The 18158-nt window shown below is 52.7% G+C and overlaps 1 protein-coding gene across 5 annotated transcripts in view; it reads left to right on the forward strand.

Annotated features, from left to right (window-relative positions):
- The window catches only part of EXTL3 (exostosin like glycosyltransferase 3), a 177107-nt gene that overhangs the window by 60996 nt on the left and 97953 nt on the right, over nucleotides 1-18158 (forward strand). For all 5 annotated transcript variants that reach the window (XM_083432561.1, XM_083432559.1, XM_083432562.1 and 2 more), the window contains exon 2: nucleotides 6248-6377. The gene's annotated coding sequence lies outside the window, so the exon portion shown is untranslated. The remainder of the gene's footprint in view (nucleotides 1-6247; nucleotides 6378-18158) is intronic.

Genomic DNA, 18158 nt, shown 5'->3' on the forward strand with positions numbered 1-18158 from the left:
CTCTCTGCTCTAAACCTCTGCAGATCAGGAGAGGCCGAAGGGTTACTGGGCCCTGGAGGAGGCTCACCTGTGGCCACTGAGTCGTCAAGCCTCTCTGGGGCCTGAAGGGCTTCACCTGGGGCCAGCTCCTGATGCACTGCCACAGGTGCAGGCTCTTCAGCATCTAGGCCTGGCCCCAGTTCAGCCGGCCCTGGAGGCGGGGACTCCTGTGCAGGCCGGGATTCCTCTGTTTCATCCTCCGAATCGGAATCCCAGGCCATCACACCATCCCCCCTCCCAGGCCCCCCCCTCAACCGAGGGTCCGGACCCGGCTTGCCGGGGTACGTCGCGTGGAACTCTCGGAGGCAGGCAGGTGCGTGGACGTTGGCCGCTGGTTCCCAGGAACGGTCCTCCGGTCCGTACCCCTTCCAGTCAATGAGATACTGCAGCTTTCCCCTGCGGTATCGGGAGTCCAGGATGCGTTCCACCTCGTACTCAGGCTCTCCCCGAACCAACACTGGCTGCGGTCGGGGACGGTTCGGGTGGAACTCGTCGGGTGGGGCCACCGGACTCAAAAGGGACCTGTGGAAGACCGGGTGAACCTTCAGGGTTGCGGGTAACCGGAGACGAAATGCCACAGGAGAGACTTGGTCTACGATAGGGAACGGGCCGGTGAAGCGGGCGTCCAACTTCCGCGAAGGTCGAGAGGGGTGGAGGTGGCGAGTGGAGAGCCAAACCAGGTCACCGACGCGAAGTTCCGGCCCCACCTGGCGGTGGCGGTCGGCCTGGGCCTTGTACGCTTCCTTGGCCTGGTGCAGTTGCTCCACCAAAAGCTGTTGCTGGGACTGGAGCTCTTGAAGCCACTCCGTCACCGCCGGGACTGCGGATGTCGGCAGCACCTCTGGAAACAGCCGTGGATGATAACCATAACTGGCCTGGAACGGGGTCTGCTGGGTGGACGCATTCACCGCGTTATTGTAGGCGAACTCCGCCAATGCCAGGTGGTCGACCCAGTCATCCTGCTGGTAGCTGCAGTAACACCGGAGGTACTGCTCCAGCACCGCGTTCGCCCGTTCCGTCTGGCCATCGGTCTGTGGGTGGTAGGCTGACGAGAGGCAGACCTCCGTCCCGAGGGTCCGGTGTAGTGCTTGCCAGAACCGGGATGTGAACTGAACGCCCCGGTCGGACACCACGCGCTCAGGTAGGCCATGCAGGCGGAAGACATGCTGAAGGTACAGCTGAGCAGTTTCCTTGGCTGTGGGTACAGATGGACAGGGAGCGCAGTGCACCATCTTGGTGAAATGGTCGGAGAAAACCAGAAGGCAGGTACAGCCACGAGACGAGGGTAAGTCCACTACAAAGTCCAACGAAACCGTGTGCCAAGGGTGCGGTGGAACTGGCAATGGCTGAAGTAGGCCGGGGGGTCGCCCGGTAGGTCCCTTGGCGCGCCGGCAGACATCACAACCAGCAACGTAGCGAGCCACGTCAGCCTTCAGGCGGGGCCACCAAAACTCTCGACTGACCAGATGGGTGGTCCGATACCGTCCAAAGTGCCCCGCTGCTGGGGCATCATGGGCCATCCGGAGAACCTCCAGCCGTAGTGGCCCTGGCGGGATGTACAAACGACCGTGGTGCAGCAGAAGGCCCTGATGCAGGACCAGCCCCGGATACTGTGGGCTGGACCCTTCAGCCAGCTCCCGGAGTCGTTCCTGGGCCCAAGCGTCGACCCGCTGCTGTTCCCGCACCCGAACCTGCAGTGGCTGCGCCTCCTGGGTGGCCAGGAATGCAGCCGGAGGTAGGATCGTGGTGGGTTCTGCTTGCTGTACCGTGTCTGCGTTGTCGTCAGGTTTCCGGGACAGGGCATCCGCCTTCTGATTCTGAGAGCTAGGGATGTAGCGGATCCGGAACTGGAACCGGGAAAAGAACAACGCCCACCGGATCTGTCTTTGGTTCAGCTTGCGGGTGGTCTGGAGGTACTCCAGGTTCCGGTGGTCGGTTCTCACCTCCACCGGATGTCGTGCCCCCTCAAGATGGTGGCGCCAGACCTCAAAGGCTACCTTGATGGCCAGTAGCTCCCGCTCCCACACAGTATAGTTACGCTCCGCTGGTAGGAGCTGGCGGGAATAGAAGGCACAGGGTAAGAGTGGCGCTTCAGGACCAATCTGTTGAGACAAGACGGCACCGAGAGCCGTACTGGAAGCGTCGGTCTCCACCACAAAGGGTCGAGAGGGGTCAGGATGTTGTAAGATTGGTGCCCTCTGGAAACAGGCCTTCAACCCCTGAAACGCCTCCTCTGCCTCCTTGTCCCAGGAAAACGGCGTCTTTGGGCGCAGTAGCCGGGTCAACGGGGTGGTGCGATGAGCATAATCAGCGATGAAGGTCCGGTAGTAATTGGCGAACCCCAGGAAACGCTGTAGGTCCTTGCGGTTCCGGGGTGCCGCCCATTCTTGAACCGCTGTCACCTTCCCCGGGTCCATTTGCACCCCATCTGGAGAGAGCCGGTGACCAAGGAAGTCCACAGTCCGCTGATGGAACTCGCACTTGCTGAGCTTTGCGTACAAACGGTGCTCACGCAAGCGCTGCAGCACGGTCCGGACATGTCCCTCATGGCGAGCCGGGTCACGGGAGTAAATCAGTATGTCATCCAAATACACCACCACGTACTTGTCTAACAGGTCCTGAAACACGTGGTTGATGTAGCGTTGAAACACAGCAGGCGCGTTGCACAAACCGAAAGGCATAACCAAATATTCGAACTGCCCGTACCGGGTCCCGAACGCTGTCTTCCACTCATCCCCGGCTCGGATCCGAATCAAGTTGTAGGCCCCCCGGAGGTCCAGCTTGGTGAACACCTGTGCCCCTTGCACCCGCTCCAGCAGCTCCGAGATAAGGGGCAAGGGGTACCGGTCTGGGACGGTAATTTTGTTCAGGGCTCGGTAATCATGGCAAGGGCGGAGTTCCCCACATTTCTTCTTAACAAAAAGCACCGGCGCCGCGGTGGGCGAGGTGGAAGGCCTAATGAACCCACGCTCCAGGTTCTTGCGCAAGAAGTCCTGCAAAGCCTCGCGCTCTGGCTCTGTTAGGGAATATAAGCGACTCACTGGTAAAGGCGCTCCGGGTTGGAGGTCTATGCCGCAGTCAAAAGGCCGATGCGGCGGCAGCTGGTCTGCCCCCCGTTCCTCGAACACGTCCTGGTAGTCCTGGTACACGGCTGGGAGCGTGGGTGCTGCCTCCTCTGAGGGCGCGGCCGCCAGCGTTCCGGATTGAGCATGGGAACATGGGTCTGGGAAGTGCACGGTCCGTTTGACCCAGTCAATCTGAACGTTGTGGGCCTCCAGCCAGTCCATCCCGAGCACCAGGGGGAAGCGGGGCATAGAGGCAATGTCCAAAGTTCGCAACTCCCGGTGCTGCTGGAGACACAGGACCAGAGGCTGGGTCTCCTGAGTAACGGCACCTGAACGCAGAAGTCGTCCGTCAATCGCTTCCACCTGGACCGGTACTGGCTTGTTCCGAAGTGGCACCTGATAATGGGCGGCAAAAGCAGCGTCCATATAGGAGCGGGTTGCCCCTGAATCTACCAAAGCATGGGTGAGGATCCAGGGCCCACCTGGAGGGTATAAACGTACCGAAACCATAAGATGTTGCAAGTCCATTGGTGCGGGCCCATTCTGTACGGTTTGGGACCCCCGGTAGCTAGGGCCATCAGCTACTGGGGTTGGCGGTTTCCCTGCGGCTGGCGTTTCTCAGGGCAGGACCGAGCGAAGTGTCCACTTCCGCCACAGTAAAGACAGAGATTTCCATCCCGACGCCGCGCCTTCTCTGCGGGGGAAAGGCGTGGCCGCACTGCCCCGAGCTGCATAGGCTCCTCCGTTAAATCAGTTGTGACCGTGGGGCTGCCGGAAAAAGCTGGTGCCGTGAACTGGAAGTGTCGGCGACCCCGGGCCTGACGACGATCCTCCAACCGGTCGCCTATTTGTAGACTCCGTTGAATGAGAGTGTCCAGCGTGGTGGGGCGTTCCATTGTGGCCAACTGGTCCAGTACCTCGTCCGAAAGCCCTTCGAGATACTGGTCCCGCAGTGCCGAGTCATTCCAGGTCAAGTCCTGTGCCAACAGCCGGAACTCCGTGGTATATGTGGCCACCGTGGACTTGCCCTGTTTCAAATGCCGAATCGCCCGGTTGGCTTGACTCTCTTTCTGGGGGTTGCCGAACGCGGCCTCCAAACGATTGCAAAACCCCGTATAGTCTGCCAGCAAGGGGGAGTCTTGCCTGAGTAGCGGCAACGCCCACTTGGCCGCCTGGTCCTTTAACAAGCTAATCAAAAAGTGCACCTTGGTACGGTCGTCAGGGAAGTTCCGGGCTCGCCCCTGAATATACAGTTTGGCCTGGGCCAGGAACATGGGAAAGCTGGCCGGGGCTCCATCAAATTTCTCAGGCAAAGCCTCTGGGTACTTGCCCGGAGCCGGGGCGTCGGCCCCAGAAGCCGGTAGGGCTTCCAAGCGTTGCTGAAGTGCCTCAACCGCGTCACTGAGCTGCTGCACGGTGTGAGACAAGGCCTGGTTCTCCTGGGCCAAAGCCACCAGTGCAGCCGCCTGTTCAGCCATGGCCTCTGGCTCTTCCCGAACGCACCCCGACGAAGGGGGAGTGCGGGAGGTGGCGGGAGCAAACTGTGCTGGTCCCGGGGGTAAGGTACCTTGGGTGTAGCAAAGTCCACACGAAGAGGGGCAAGGTCCGAGGCAGAGTGCCGGGCGGTGAACAGGAACGCTGGAACAGGAGGCTGTGCAGGGAACAGGAACACCGGATGGTCGGGAACAGGAGACCGAGCAGGGAACAGGAGTACCGGATAGTCACGAGCAGGGATCACGAACGCAGGAAGGTCCGAAGCCAACAACGACGTTGCTCCCGCAACCTGGGGCCGGGCTGACTGGGCTTTTATCCTCTTCTAAGGCCAGGGGCGGTCCCGGCCCCCAGGAGCCCCGCCTCCTCTGGCCTTAAGGCGAGCACTCCTCCTGGGGGCAACCAGTTCCCTTCGCCTCTCTGCTCTAAACCTCTGCAGATCAGGAGAGGCCGAAGGGTTACTGGGCCCTGGAGGAGGCTCACCTGTGGCCACTGAGTCGTCAAGCCTCTCTGGGGCCTGAAGGGCTTCACCTGGGGCCAGCTCCTGATGCACTGCCACAGGTGCAGGCTCTTCAGCATCTAGGCCTGGCCCCAGTTCAGCCGGCCCTGGAGGCGGGGACTCCTGTGCAGGCCGGGATTCCTCTGTTTCATCCTCCGAATCGGAATCCCAGGCCATCACAGCATCCACATGACAGATGGCTATCCAACCTTCTCCAAGGAAGGAGAGTCCACAGTCTCCCGAGGTTGTCCATTCCATAGATGGACAGCTCTTGCGGTCAGAAAGTTCTTCCTGATGTTGAGTTGGGGGTCTCCTTTCTTGTAACTTGACTTAGTTGGTTTGAGTTCTACCTTCCAGAACAGCAAAAAACAAGCTTGCTCCATCCTCCATGTAGCAGTCATGATGGCTCTCATATCTCCTCTTCTCCAGGCTAAACATATTTTAAAAGTACAGTTGTCATTGGAATGGTTTATTTTTGCCCCAAATGCTTTCTTGCCCAGAGTTTGTGGTTGCTTTGCATCTTAAAGGTAAAGGGACCCCTGACCATTAGGTCCAGTCGTGACCGACTCTGGGGTTACAGCGCTCATCTCGCTTTCAGGCCGAGGGAGCTGGCGTACAGCTTCTGGGTCATGTGGCCAGCATGACTAATCGGCTTCTGGCGAACCAGAGCAGTGCATGGAAATGCCGTTTACCTTCCTGCCGGAGCTATACCTGTTTATCTACTTGCACTTTGACGTGCTTTCGAACTGCTAGGTTGGCAGGAGCAGGGACCGAGCAACGGGAGCTCACCCCGTCACGGGGATTCGAACTGCCAACCTTCTGACCGGCAAGCCCTAGGCTCTGTGGTTTAGACCACAGTGCCACCCACATCCTGTGCGGATTTGCATCTTAAGCATGTATTAATACTTTTGGATCTTCATCCTTGTCATTGAGAAATGCATTTGGACGGTCTGTGTGGGTTTTTCTATTCCACAGGCCATTATTATCTCCACCGTGTTCTTCCATTACTGTTCAAGCAGCCCAATTGCTGACTCACTTTAGTTGCCATGTGTTTATCCGTCCGTATATGTGTGTGCCTATCAACTGACTTCAGAGAATACTACTTTCTCTATCTTTCCTTCATTATCTCCCCTTTTTTTAACTCTTCTTGCAGCTGATCCTGTTGATAATCCGTAAAATCCTGTTCCTGGTGGGAAATCTGGACATTAAAAGTTTTTCCAGTGTTTCATCCAGTGGACAGATCGGAGGCTCTTTCCGGATTGCAGGCTGGTCACAAAATTGAGGTAAGGTGAAATTCTGTGTCTTCGAATCATCGAATCATAGAGTTGGAAGAGACCACAGGGGCCATCGAGTCCAACCCCCTGCCAAGCAGGAAACACCATCAGAGCACTCCTGACATATGGTTGTCAAGCCTCTGCTTAAAGACCTCCAAAGAAGGAGACTCCACCACACTCCTTGGCAGCAAATTCCACTGTCAAACAGCTCTTACTGTCAGGAAGTCTTCCTAATGTTTAGGTGGAATCTTCTTTCTTGTAGTTTTGATCCATTGCTCCGTGTCCACTTCTCTGGAGCAGCAGAAAACAACCTTTCTCCCTCCTCTATGTGACATCCTTTTATATATTTGAACATGGCTATCATATCACCCCTTAACCTCCTCTTCTCCAGGCTAAACATGCCCAGCTCCCTTAGCCGTTCCTCGTAAGGCATCGTTTCCAGGCCTTTGACCATTTTGGTTGCCCTCCTCTGGACACGTTCCAGTTTGTCAGTGTCCTTCTTGAACTGTGGTGCCCAGAACTGGACACAGTACTCCAGGTGAGGTCTGACCAGAGCAGAATACAGTGGCACTATTACTTCCCTTGATCTAGATGCTATACTCCTATTGATGCAGCCCAGATGTACTAAGATGTACTAAGGTATGTAGAGCTCTTTGTGTACTTCTCATACCAGCTCCCCCCCCCCCCCAAAAAGTAAATAAATGTTTAAAGTCTTCATGGCCGCGGGTATAAGGTTGACAATTACATAGGCTCCCCAGGGAGTTTTTTTAGAAGTACTGAAGTATGTGAGAGCATGGCATTTGGGGATAAGGTGTTGAGGTGTTGCCACTCAACGTAGCTTTCCTTCTCTCGCCACAACTAGTGAAAACTGGGTGAATTTTGCAGGGTGTTTCGACTGATCGCCTTTCAGCTCTCCTATTTTGGTGATATAACTTTTTCCTCCTCCTCGTGGAGAGATGGAGGCTCATTTATATTCATTGGGCTTGAAATTGCTGTGATAAATAGAGGTTACTGGCGTTCTTATGAGCTGGCCTGACTGCTTCCTGGGGTCTGCAGTAGGCTGAATTCCTACGACACTCCTTCTGCTTTTGTTCCTTTCCTTTCTCCTGCCTGTTTCGGAGCTCATTAGAGCCCACCTACCACACCTTTGAACAGGACGCGGAGTCCGTGGGGACAGAATAGGAAACTGCACCCTGGAGGGCCCAGGGACTTTGGACAATAACCTCAACTTCCCACGGCAGTTTCCCATTGTTTGAAGTAATTTTTGATTGAACAGGAGGAATAACAGTCAAGTGGTGTGTGGTGGGTCCGCCCCCCCCCCAAACCTTTTGCCATTGCTTGTTCCATTTTGATGGGAATGCCAATTTAGATTGGGGGATAGCAGTGTCACCCACCACCCATTTTCCACATCTTCTTCCTTGGCTCCGGACGTAATGGCCAGTTGGAAGACAAGCAAGGGGCTATTCTGGAAGCTGCAGCTACACCTGAACTGCCTTCCTGATTGGGAGACCGCTGTAAGCGGATGGAAACATTAGCAGGATTTTAATAACACTTGTAATGTAACAATTACAAAAATGTGTGCTATGAAACAACATGCATTGGGAAATGATGGCAATGAGACCCATGGAGGGGATGGGGGAAAGTCTAGAGATTCAGAGAAAGCTCTAAATGTGGGGTGGGCTTTGGTATTATTATAATTTTATGCTTGTAAAATATGGTTACCAGATTTATTTCAATGAATCTGGGGACCCTTTTTTTTTTTTAAGCTGAGTAGCAACAGGGAGTCAGTGGTGGGGATGGTGAGGCAAATGACCCTGGGCCCAAGCACGCATGCATATTGTATAAAGGTGCTGTAATGGTTCTAGGGGTTGCTCGTGCGTAAGTTGCCGCCACTCCTGGCTAGGTTGCCTGGTTGAACCCTTTCTGTCTGGACAGCCTCAAGTTCCGTGGCTGCCTCAGTCGTTGGCAGAATCCGTCAGTGGGCGTTTCTTGAACCTCTTCCAGCATAAAAGCTGTTTGACGCCCAGTCTCCTCCTACTCTGCCTGCGCGGAAGTCTTCTGCGCAAAGAGGATGTGGGCAGCGGAGTACCCGTACTCCCTCCGCTGGTCTCCGGCGAGGAGTCCTGGAGCCACCTCTCCGATTCCCCCATCTGCCCCCCTTCTCCACTGGTGTTACGCTGATTTCCTTCCCCAGCGGATGGGCTACCTCTCCCCCTACTGGGACCCTCTCCGCCATCCCTCTGGAGCCTCCTCTCCGCCTCCAGCTCCGATGGCAGTTCCCTGACAGGTGCAAAGCCCTTCTTTTGCACCCTGTGAAACATAAATGCACAGAGGTTTTTAAAAACATCAATGGTGTGCCTCCCACCCATGACTCCCCCAATCTCCTTCCCCCTTCCCCCTTTGTTTTGACTGCTTGGAGGAGGCTTGGAAGTTGCGGGTGGGCAGCTGTTGCCCAGTTTTTAAAAAACTCTGCACATTTATGTTTCACAGGGTGTGAAAGATGGGCTTTGCACCTTGCCTGGCAGAGAAACTGCTTGCCTTGCACCCCTCCTGGGCAGTGGCCACCCACTCGCGACACCCGAGCTTCCCCCGATCTGTCAAAACAAAGGGGGCAGGAGATCTGTACCACCAGACATCCCCGGTTCCCCTTCGGCAGTGGCAGCAGCAGCGGGCAGCTCCTGAAGCCAGCCAGAGCCAAGTGCGCTACCAGGCTGGCTCCGGGCTGCTGAGACTGCCCCTGCCACGTTTCCCAGGGACAGATTTGGAAATCCGTGGACTGTCCCCAGGAACCAGGGACGTCTGATAACCTTATTGTGAAATCAAATAAAAATTGCAGTGGTACCTCAGGTTAAGAAGAGTTTTGGATTTGATATCCCGCTTTATCACTACCCAAAGGAGTCTCAAAGCGGCTAACATTCTCCTTTCCCTTCCTCTCCCACAACAAACACTCTGTGGGGTGAGTGGGGCTGAGAGACTTCAGAGAAGTGGGACTGGCCCAAGGTCACCCAGCAGCTGCATGTGGAGGAGCGGGGAATCGAACCCGGTTCACCAGATTACGAATTTACTCTTAACCACTACACCACATTAAGAACTTAATTCGTTCCAGAGGTCTGTTCTTAACCTGAAACTGTTCTTAACCTGAAGCACCACTTTAGCTAACAGGGCCTCCTGCTGCCGCCGTGCCACCGGAGCACAATTTCTGTTCTCATCCTGAAGCAAAGTTCTTAACCCGAGGTAATATGTAACCCGAGGTACCACTGTATTTTCAAAATTGCAAAGAAAGAAAGAACTGCCTTCCTGAAAAAGCAGCCCTGTTCAGATACGCTGAACATGTCCTTTTTGAAAATAAAAATGGAGTGCTCTTCACTGCATAGGAACATGAGCTTTCTCAGAGTGCACATTTGGGGATTGACCTAGGAGGAAACAAGAATAGCCAATCTCAGTAGGGATAGTGTGTTCAAGTGGTACAGAATGCACCATGGGATCTTGGGGGGAGGGGGGAGTAACACGAGAAGGAGAGGATGTGTAGCTGGGGTCTTTTACCGTTGGCCTGAGGGTTTGATGGGAAAGGCATGGATTCTCTAATGCATGGATTTGTGGGGTGTGGGAGAGTGTTGAGCTTTGACATCGGATCCAGGCCAAGTAAGATGACCGGGGGAGCGGTAAGGGGCAGATTTCAATGCAGTGGAAGCAAAAGATTCTCCTGGGCAGCATGAATGTGAGGAAAGGGAAACGGCACGGCCTCTTCTCTCTGTATTTCCCCCCCAGGGTGTCGTACAATGCACTCTCTCGCTTCCGCAGGATATCCTGTTGTAGATCCCAGGGGCCTTTGTTCTGTACGGCTTGGAATGCCCTCTGTGGGGCATTCGTCCCGGGTGTCAGGCCTGCTGCCAAAACTCCCCTGGATCAGATCTGAGAATCAAGCAGAACCCCCTACGAGCAAAGTAGACTCTCCTCCCTACCCCAAGCTCAGTTTATCCAAATAAATATATCAGAAGGAGCGTCTCCACCCTGGAGGGTCTACCTCCGAGGGTCTTCTGGTGGTTCCCTCCCTGCAAGAAGTGAGGTGACAGGGGACCAGGCAGAAGAGGGCCTTCTCGGTGGTGGTGCCTGCCCTGTGGAACGCCCTCCCATCAGATGTCAAGAAAATAAACAACTACCTGACTTTTAGAAGACACCTGAAGGCAGTCCTGTTTAGGGAAGTTTTTAATGTTTGATGTTTTATCGCGTTTCTAATATTCTGTTGTGAGCCGGCCAGAGTGGCTGGGGAAACCCAGCTCGATGGGCGGGGTATAAATAATAAATTAGCATTATCATCACCATAATCATCATTATTGTCATTATTATTATTATATCCAGTTGGGCTGATCGTTTGTGCTGTTGCTTGGATGTGGGCTCATTTTAGTCCCAAATAGGACTAATTTAGCCAGCTAGCCCTGGTGATCATCTAATGTTTATTGGATGGATTTTCCCCCTCAACTGATTTTTGAATTCTGAATTTATTGTTATTCACGTTTTATACTGTATTTTATGCTGTTTTTTGTTGCATCAATTAAGCGTTTTAAATTTGTTGTTAGCCGCCCCGAGCCCGGTTTTCTGAACCGGGAAGGGTGGGGTATAAATAAAAATTAATTATTATTAATATATTATTTTGCTTGCTTCTTCTCTTGAGTCCTTGTGTAAAAGTAAGGTGACACATGGCTTTGTGTCCTTGGACTGTTCTGTTGGCCTGTGGACATACAAGGGTTAGGCTTGCATTGAGAGAAGAACCCTGACCTCTCTCTGTGTTGTGTTGATTAGATGTTCAGTAGAAGGACACACATTATTCCCCTCCATTAAAGCATGTGACACAAAGATCACGCCTGTCCCGTACAGGAAGATGAAAATCTAGAATCCTGGTGCTCTGTATTCTTCATGGAGTTCTTCTAGTGTGAACATCTGCTTTCCCAACAACCCTGTTGGGGTTAGATAATGACATTAAGGAGCACTATCTGAAATTCCAGCAACAACAAACCTAGACAGCATCTTAAAAAAGCAGAGATATCACCTTGCCAACAAAGGTCCGTATAGTAAAAGCCATGGTTTTCCCAGTAGTGATGTATGGAAGTGAGAGCTGGACCATAAAGAAGGCTGATCGCCAAAGAATGGATGCTTTTGAATTCTGGGACTGGAGGAGACTCTTGAGAGTCCCATGGACTGCAAGAAGATCAAACCTCTCCATTCTGAAGGAAATCAGCCCTGAGTGCTCACTGGAAGGACAGATCCTGATGCTGAGACTCCAATACTTTGGCCACCTCATGAGAAGAGAATACTCCCTGGAAAAGACCCTGATGCTGGGAAAGATGGAGGGCAGAAGGAGAAGGGGACGACAGAGGACGAGATGGTGGGACAGTGTTCTCGAAGCTACCAGCATGAGTTTGACCAAACTGTGGGAGGCAGTGGAAGACAGGAGTGCCTGGCGTGCTCTGGTCCAGGGGGCCACGAAGAGGTGGACATGACTAAACAACAAGATCTGAAATTCCATGAGTCCATGGCAGAATTGAAAGTGAAAGCTTTGGTGTCCTAGAACTAAGACAAGCTTTGCGTCCATTGTATAGAAGGACTGGTGTAGAGCTTCTATTGGCGCCAAGGAATGGCCAGAAAGAAAGTCCTACTCCAGTATCCAGAGTTCTAATGAAGCCAAGGAGATGTGTCCCTGATCAGTTCCTGGAGGGAAACCCTTTGCCAGCTAATCTGAGCTTTTGAAAGAAGCAGCTGCAATAGTGCATAATAAAAACAGGTGTCCAAACGGTTCAGAGGGTGCCGTTTCTTGGACTTGGTGTGCCAAGACCAAGAATATGAGCTGCATATCGTTCTTCCTTGTGCCCAAATATGGCAAAACTGAGTACTGGGCTCAGTAGCTTGTTGCTGGCCCAGCTTGGCAACCAACCCCTTAAGATTCCTGCCCCTTTGGGTGAGTCCTGGCATCCCTCAGGCCTCATAAAAGCTGTCCTAGCTGGAATGAAAGAACTTGCGTATCATGAGTGGTGGAACAGTGGTGATGGTGGAATCGATGCAGCCACTGTCTAACCTCTGAGAGCCAGTGTGGTGTAGTGGTTAAGAGCAGTAAACTCGTAATCTGGGGAACTGGGTTCGCGTCTCCGCTCCTCCACATGCAGCTGCTGGGTGACCTTAGGCTAGTCACACCAGTGGCGTAGCGTGGGTTGTCAGCACCTGGGGCAAGGCAAGTAATTTGCACCCCCTAACCCATGGATTTGCGCCCCCTAACCAGTGGATTTGCGCCCCCTAACCTTAACCCCCAGATTTTGCGCCCGGTGCGGACGGCCCCCCCTGCACCCCCCACGCTACGCCACTGAGTCACACTTCTCTGAAGTCTCTCAGCCCCACTCACCTCACAGAGTGTTTGTTGTGGGGAAGGAAGGGGAAGGAGAATGTTAGCCACTTTGAGACTCCTTTGGGTAGTGATAAAGCGGGATATCAAATCCAAACTCCTCCTCCGCCTCCTCTTCTTCTTCTTCTTCTTCTTCATCATCATCTTCTCCTCTGCTTGCTAGAGAGGCACTGCTTCCTCCCATCGTTCTCAACTTCTGCTTTGCCACTAATAATAAAAATAATAAAATTTTATTTATATCCCGCCCTCCGAAGCCGGGCTCAGAGCGGCTAACAACAATAAAAATAACACAGTTACATATAATCACAATCAATTAATTGAAATGCATTCTAAAATCAATTCATTCTAAAATCAATTCAAAATCAAATTAATGGCAACCATTGGGCCAGAGTTCTGTCAAGATTGCCGAAGGAGGGGGTCAGGCTGTGCCTTGGCCAAAGGCCTGGTGGAACAGCTCTGTCTTTCAGGCCCTGCAGAAAGATGTCAAGTCCCGCAGGGCCCTAGTCTCCTGGGACAGAGCGTTCCACCAGATCGGGGCCACGGCCGAAAAAGCCCTGGCTCTGGTTGAGGCCAGCCTAACCTCCCTGTGGCCCGGGACCTCCAATATGTTTTTGTTTGAAGACCGTAAGGTCCTCCGTGGGACATACCAGGAGAGGTGGTCCCGTAGGCCATATAGGGCTTTAAAGGTTAAAACCAGCACCTTAAACCTGATCCTGTACTCCACCGGGAGCCAGTGCAGCTGGTATAGCACCGGGTGAATGTGACCCCGCGGCGAGGACTAGTGTTAGCCTCCTTCCCAAACATGCCATTCTCTCTGCTGTTTGCCTGCCCAGGTGTACGCACTGCGCTGGGAAGCCAGGAATGACTAAAACGATGCTGAAGTGTGGGCACGGCGCCACGGAGACGCCAATGGCGAGAAATGATGTCTGCCATGCATGCACTGCGGCAGAGCCAGGAACGGTTGCGGCCCACGGCAGCTCGGCCCCCAGTCGGTTGTGATCCGCGTCCTGCTGTCAGCCCAAAACTAATATCTATAGCAGCGCTGACATGTATTCTTAATGTGATTCTTCCCCCTTGCTCCCATCAACTCGCAGGGATGACAGGAGCTAGCTTGGGACCCGTACCAACTGCGCACGGCTGCACGGCCGGCTTCCCATGCAGAGAGCTCTTGTAATTGGAAAGGCAGGAGAGGATTGCAGCTCCCCCAGAGGTTGCGCAGTTGAAGGTCTGGGGTCTCCGCTGGGAAGGTTGGCGGACGGGAAGGAGCGATTGCACCTGCTGTGCTTGTGCGCTTAGAACATGAGCGAGCAGCGCACTGTTGCACTACTGTTCTGCTCGTTGGCCACTGGGGGAATGTGGGATGCTGGACTTAGGCTTTTTGGTCTCTTCTTACGTTCAGATGAAAACAGCAAAGCATCAGATCTGATGCAAACCCTGACCCTGTCTGGAGCTGATGTGTGGCTGTGAAATCCACGCTTCCTAAGAGAAGGGGGTTTCTCCTACTCTCTTTCGTGGAAAAGGCAGCTCAGCTCTTGACGCCTTCAGACTCTTAAACCTGCAGACAGCCCCATCTCATCTCTCGGAGTGCCGTGCATAATGGAACCAGCGCTGTGGGTATTTCATCTTCTGAATTACCGTATTTTTTGCTCTATAAGACTCACTTTTTCCCTCCTAAAAAGTAAGGGGAAATGTGTGTGCATCTAATGGAGCGAATGCAGGCTGCGCGGCTATCCCAGAAGCCAGAACAGCAAGAGGGATTGCTGCTTTCGCTGCGCAGCGATCCCTCTTGCTGTTCTGGCTTCTGAGATTCAGAATATTTTTTTCCTTGTTTTCCTCCTCCAAAAACTAGGTGCGTCTTGTGGTCTGGTGCGTCTTATAGAGCGAAAAATACGGTATCTCCCTAGCAGACTCCACCACTTCCTAAGAATAATTGTTTTAGGCTGTTGCTCAGCAAAGGGTCTCTCTCCTCTTTCCTTTCCTTTCCCCCTTCTCCCCCCCCCACATCTTCCTCTCCCCACCTCCTGTCATCAGGGGAGGGGGTGGGACAGCCTCTCCCCTCTTTTGGAGTTGGTGTTGATGGAATTTTCCCTTGATGAAGTCGTTTCAACGCTGCCAGGCTTAATGAGCCGGAATGACGAGCGGTGTCAGCTTAGATCAACATCCTGAATGCGTTGCGTTCCGCTTCCCTCTTGCCATTTGTCTTTCGCAGGCAAGCTCCCTTTTAGGCTGCTCCCGATTAGCCTGCCTTGGGATTTGCCTCTCTCTGTGAGGATGAGGCAAAGAGGAGACCTCTGAGACAGCTAGGCATGCGAATGCTGGCTGACAAAGCAGAGATGCGTTCATGGGAAGCTTTGACAAGAAATTTGCAATTTGGCCTGGATTGGCTGCGCAAGTGTTTGGGCGAACCAGTGTCACTGTTGGTCGGCCCCTTTGAAACTTTTTTAGGCTCCTGGGGTTCAGTTCACCTGTGAGGTTCTCTGTGTGCCCCCCCCACTTTTAATTAAAAATGCTAATCTGCTTCTGCCGGAGAATCTTCCATTTAAACCCCAACCTTTTTCTGTTTATCATTCCAATTGGTTTAGTGGGTAACAGGTACATTCACACTCATCCTGGTATGCCCCGCGGAGGAACTTAAGGTCCACAAATAACAGCACTTTGGAGGTCCCGAGCCTCAAGGAGGTTGGATTGGTTTCAACTAGGGCCAGGGCCTTTTCAGCACTGGCCCCGACTTGGTGGAACGCTCTGTCACAAGAGACTAGGGCCATGCGGGACTTGACATCTTTCCGCAGGGCGTGAAAGACAGAGCTGTTCCGCCTGGCCTTTGGTTTGGACTCAGTCTGACCCTTATGCTTCCCTCCCCTTATGGTCTTGATTCATCAGCTATTTTAAAATGAGCCTGCATTTTAAATTGAATTCTAACCTGTATTTTAAATTGGTCCCCCCCCCCCTTTTCCCTCCTATTATGTTTTTACTGTGATTTTATATTATTGGTCTTAGCTGCCCTGAGCCCGGCTCTGGCCAGGGAGGGCGGGGTATAAATAAAAGTTGTTGTTGTTGTTGTTGTTGTTGTTGTTGTTGTTATTATCCGATTTATCGCCCGATAATCGTGTTTGATTAGGGTACCGTTTCTGTCTTTTTGACCTCTACTGTGTGTTACCTACTAAAGGTAAAGGTACCCCTGCCCGTACGGGCCAGTCTTGCCAGACTCTAGGGTTGTGCGCTCATCTCACTCTATAGGCCGGGAGCCAGTGCTGTCCGCAGACACTTCCGGGTCACGTGGCCAGCGTGACAAGCTGCATCTGGCAAGCCAGCGCAGCACACGGAACGGCGTTTACCTTCCTGCGTAAGCGGTCCCTATTTATCTACTTGAACCCGGGGGTGCTTTTGAACTGCTAGGTTGGCAGGCGCTGGGACCGAACGACGGGAGCGCACCCCGCCGCGGGATTCGAACCGCCAACCATGAGATCGGCAAGTCCTAGGCGCTGAGGTTTTACCCACAGCGCGACCCGCGTCCCATGTGTTACCTACTACCCAGGTGTAATTCTTCCCCATGGTGCGTTGCAGAAGTAGCCATCTCTGTCTTGTATGGCAGGAAAGCAGAGTTATTTGGGACACCGCTAGGTGTTTCGCTAAGAAAACACCTTTTGACTATGTCCCCTCTGAAAGAGTAGAGGAAGCGTTTCCAAATACCAGAAAGCATTGCCAAGTGTCTTTTAAAAAATGCTATGTCCCCTTTCTCTGGATTCTTAATGCTATGGTTCAGTGGATGGAACAGTGGAATCCATCCTCTGTGTTCAACCTCTGTGGTTTTGTGATCCTTAGAAGGGCACTTGCCCTCCAGTTCCCTCTCCCATTGTAAACTGATAATATTTGTCGTTCTGTGTCACGGTTGCCGTAAGAGGAGGCTGCTGAATCGGGACGAGGGCACATGCAGTTTGGCTTCCTAGTATTCCGATGTCTCTGGCGTTGGAGGCAGAACATAGCCTTGTCCTCTGTGGAAAGACGCAAAAAGCATTTGACAAATTAAAAGCGATAATGAAGCATGAGAACGCATGAGTGCAACCAGAAACTGGAAATCCCACGGGGCGCTTTCAGGAGTGAACGCGGTAATTTGTAATCCAAATTGAAGTGTGCAGATGGGATTATGATGATCATGCGAGGTGATACCGCTTGACAAAGAGGAATCCGTTGCCTCCCAGTGTTTATTGCCACCCATTAGCAGTCACAGTTTCTTCTGTGATTCCGCCGCCTTGTATCATTTGCGTGAAACGTTAAATCCCAGTTTTAACTAAAAAAAAAACAACCCATCAGTTACCGGTTCCAAACTTGCGTGTTTCTTTTGCCAGTGGCTGTTCTGCAGTTGCTGTTGCTAACTGTTAATAGCAACTATTGCAGAGATTGCCAGCACAGCCCCTGTGGACACAGTGGTGTACTTCATAGAATCACAGAATTGTAGAACTGGAAGGAACCCTGAGGACTGCCTGCTGAGGGCCTGAAGGAGCCTGCCCTTGCACTTAATTTTCATCTGTGTTGTTTTAGACGAGACCGTCTTGGCTGTGAGCCCTGGAAACCCTGCACCCTGCCTTGCTGGCCCTTTCCCATCTGGCCTGGGAGAGTGGAATGCGGACTGACTCCAGCTACAAAAGTTGGGCGCAAACAGCAAAACCCAAGTGCTGGGTTGGGGTATTGGAGACTCTGCTCTGGTGTCATGTTTGACTCAGGAGGATGGCCTGCTGAAGGTCTGAAGGGCCCTGCCCTTGCCTCTCTCCACCTGGATTGAGGTGGGGCTTGGGGTGGGACTGCGGCTGCTGCTCAGCAGAGAGGGCTCCTCTTTTAAATTGTTTTTAATTTCTATCTGTGTTGTTTTCAATGAGCCCGTCTTGGCTGTGAGCCCTGGAAGACCTGCACCCTGCCTTGCTGGCCCTTTCCCATCTGGCCTGGGAGAGTGGAGTGTGGACTGACTCCAGCTACAAAAGCTGAGGATGTTGAACGGATTCTTGGACTGGAGTATTGTTTACGGGGACGTTGAGAGAGCTGTTACTGATACTATTGTTGTATCTTTAGTTTTAGATCTTATGATTTACGTGGAAATTGTTTCCATTTGGTTGTGTACGTTTTGATGCGTTTTATTTATTGTTAATGACTTCTATTATGTTTGTAATCATGTAAATCTTGTCATGTTGTAAGCCGCCTTGAGCATATTTTCAACTATGGACAGGCGGCATACAAATAAAATGGTGGTGATGATGAAGTTAGTCCAACCCCCTGCAATGCAGGAATATGCAGCTGTCCCGTATGGGGATCGAACCTGCAACCTTGGCATTATCAGCCCCACGCTCTGTCATGGGGGTCACCTTAGACAGGGAATGAAGGTGGTTGCTGATGAAGGAATTTGGCAG

Source organism: Podarcis tiliguerta (assembly GCF_965153285.1).
Source record: "Podarcis tiliguerta genome assembly, chromosome: 3".
Lineage (NCBI taxonomy): Eukaryota > Metazoa > Chordata > Lepidosauria > Squamata > Lacertidae > Podarcis > Podarcis tiliguerta.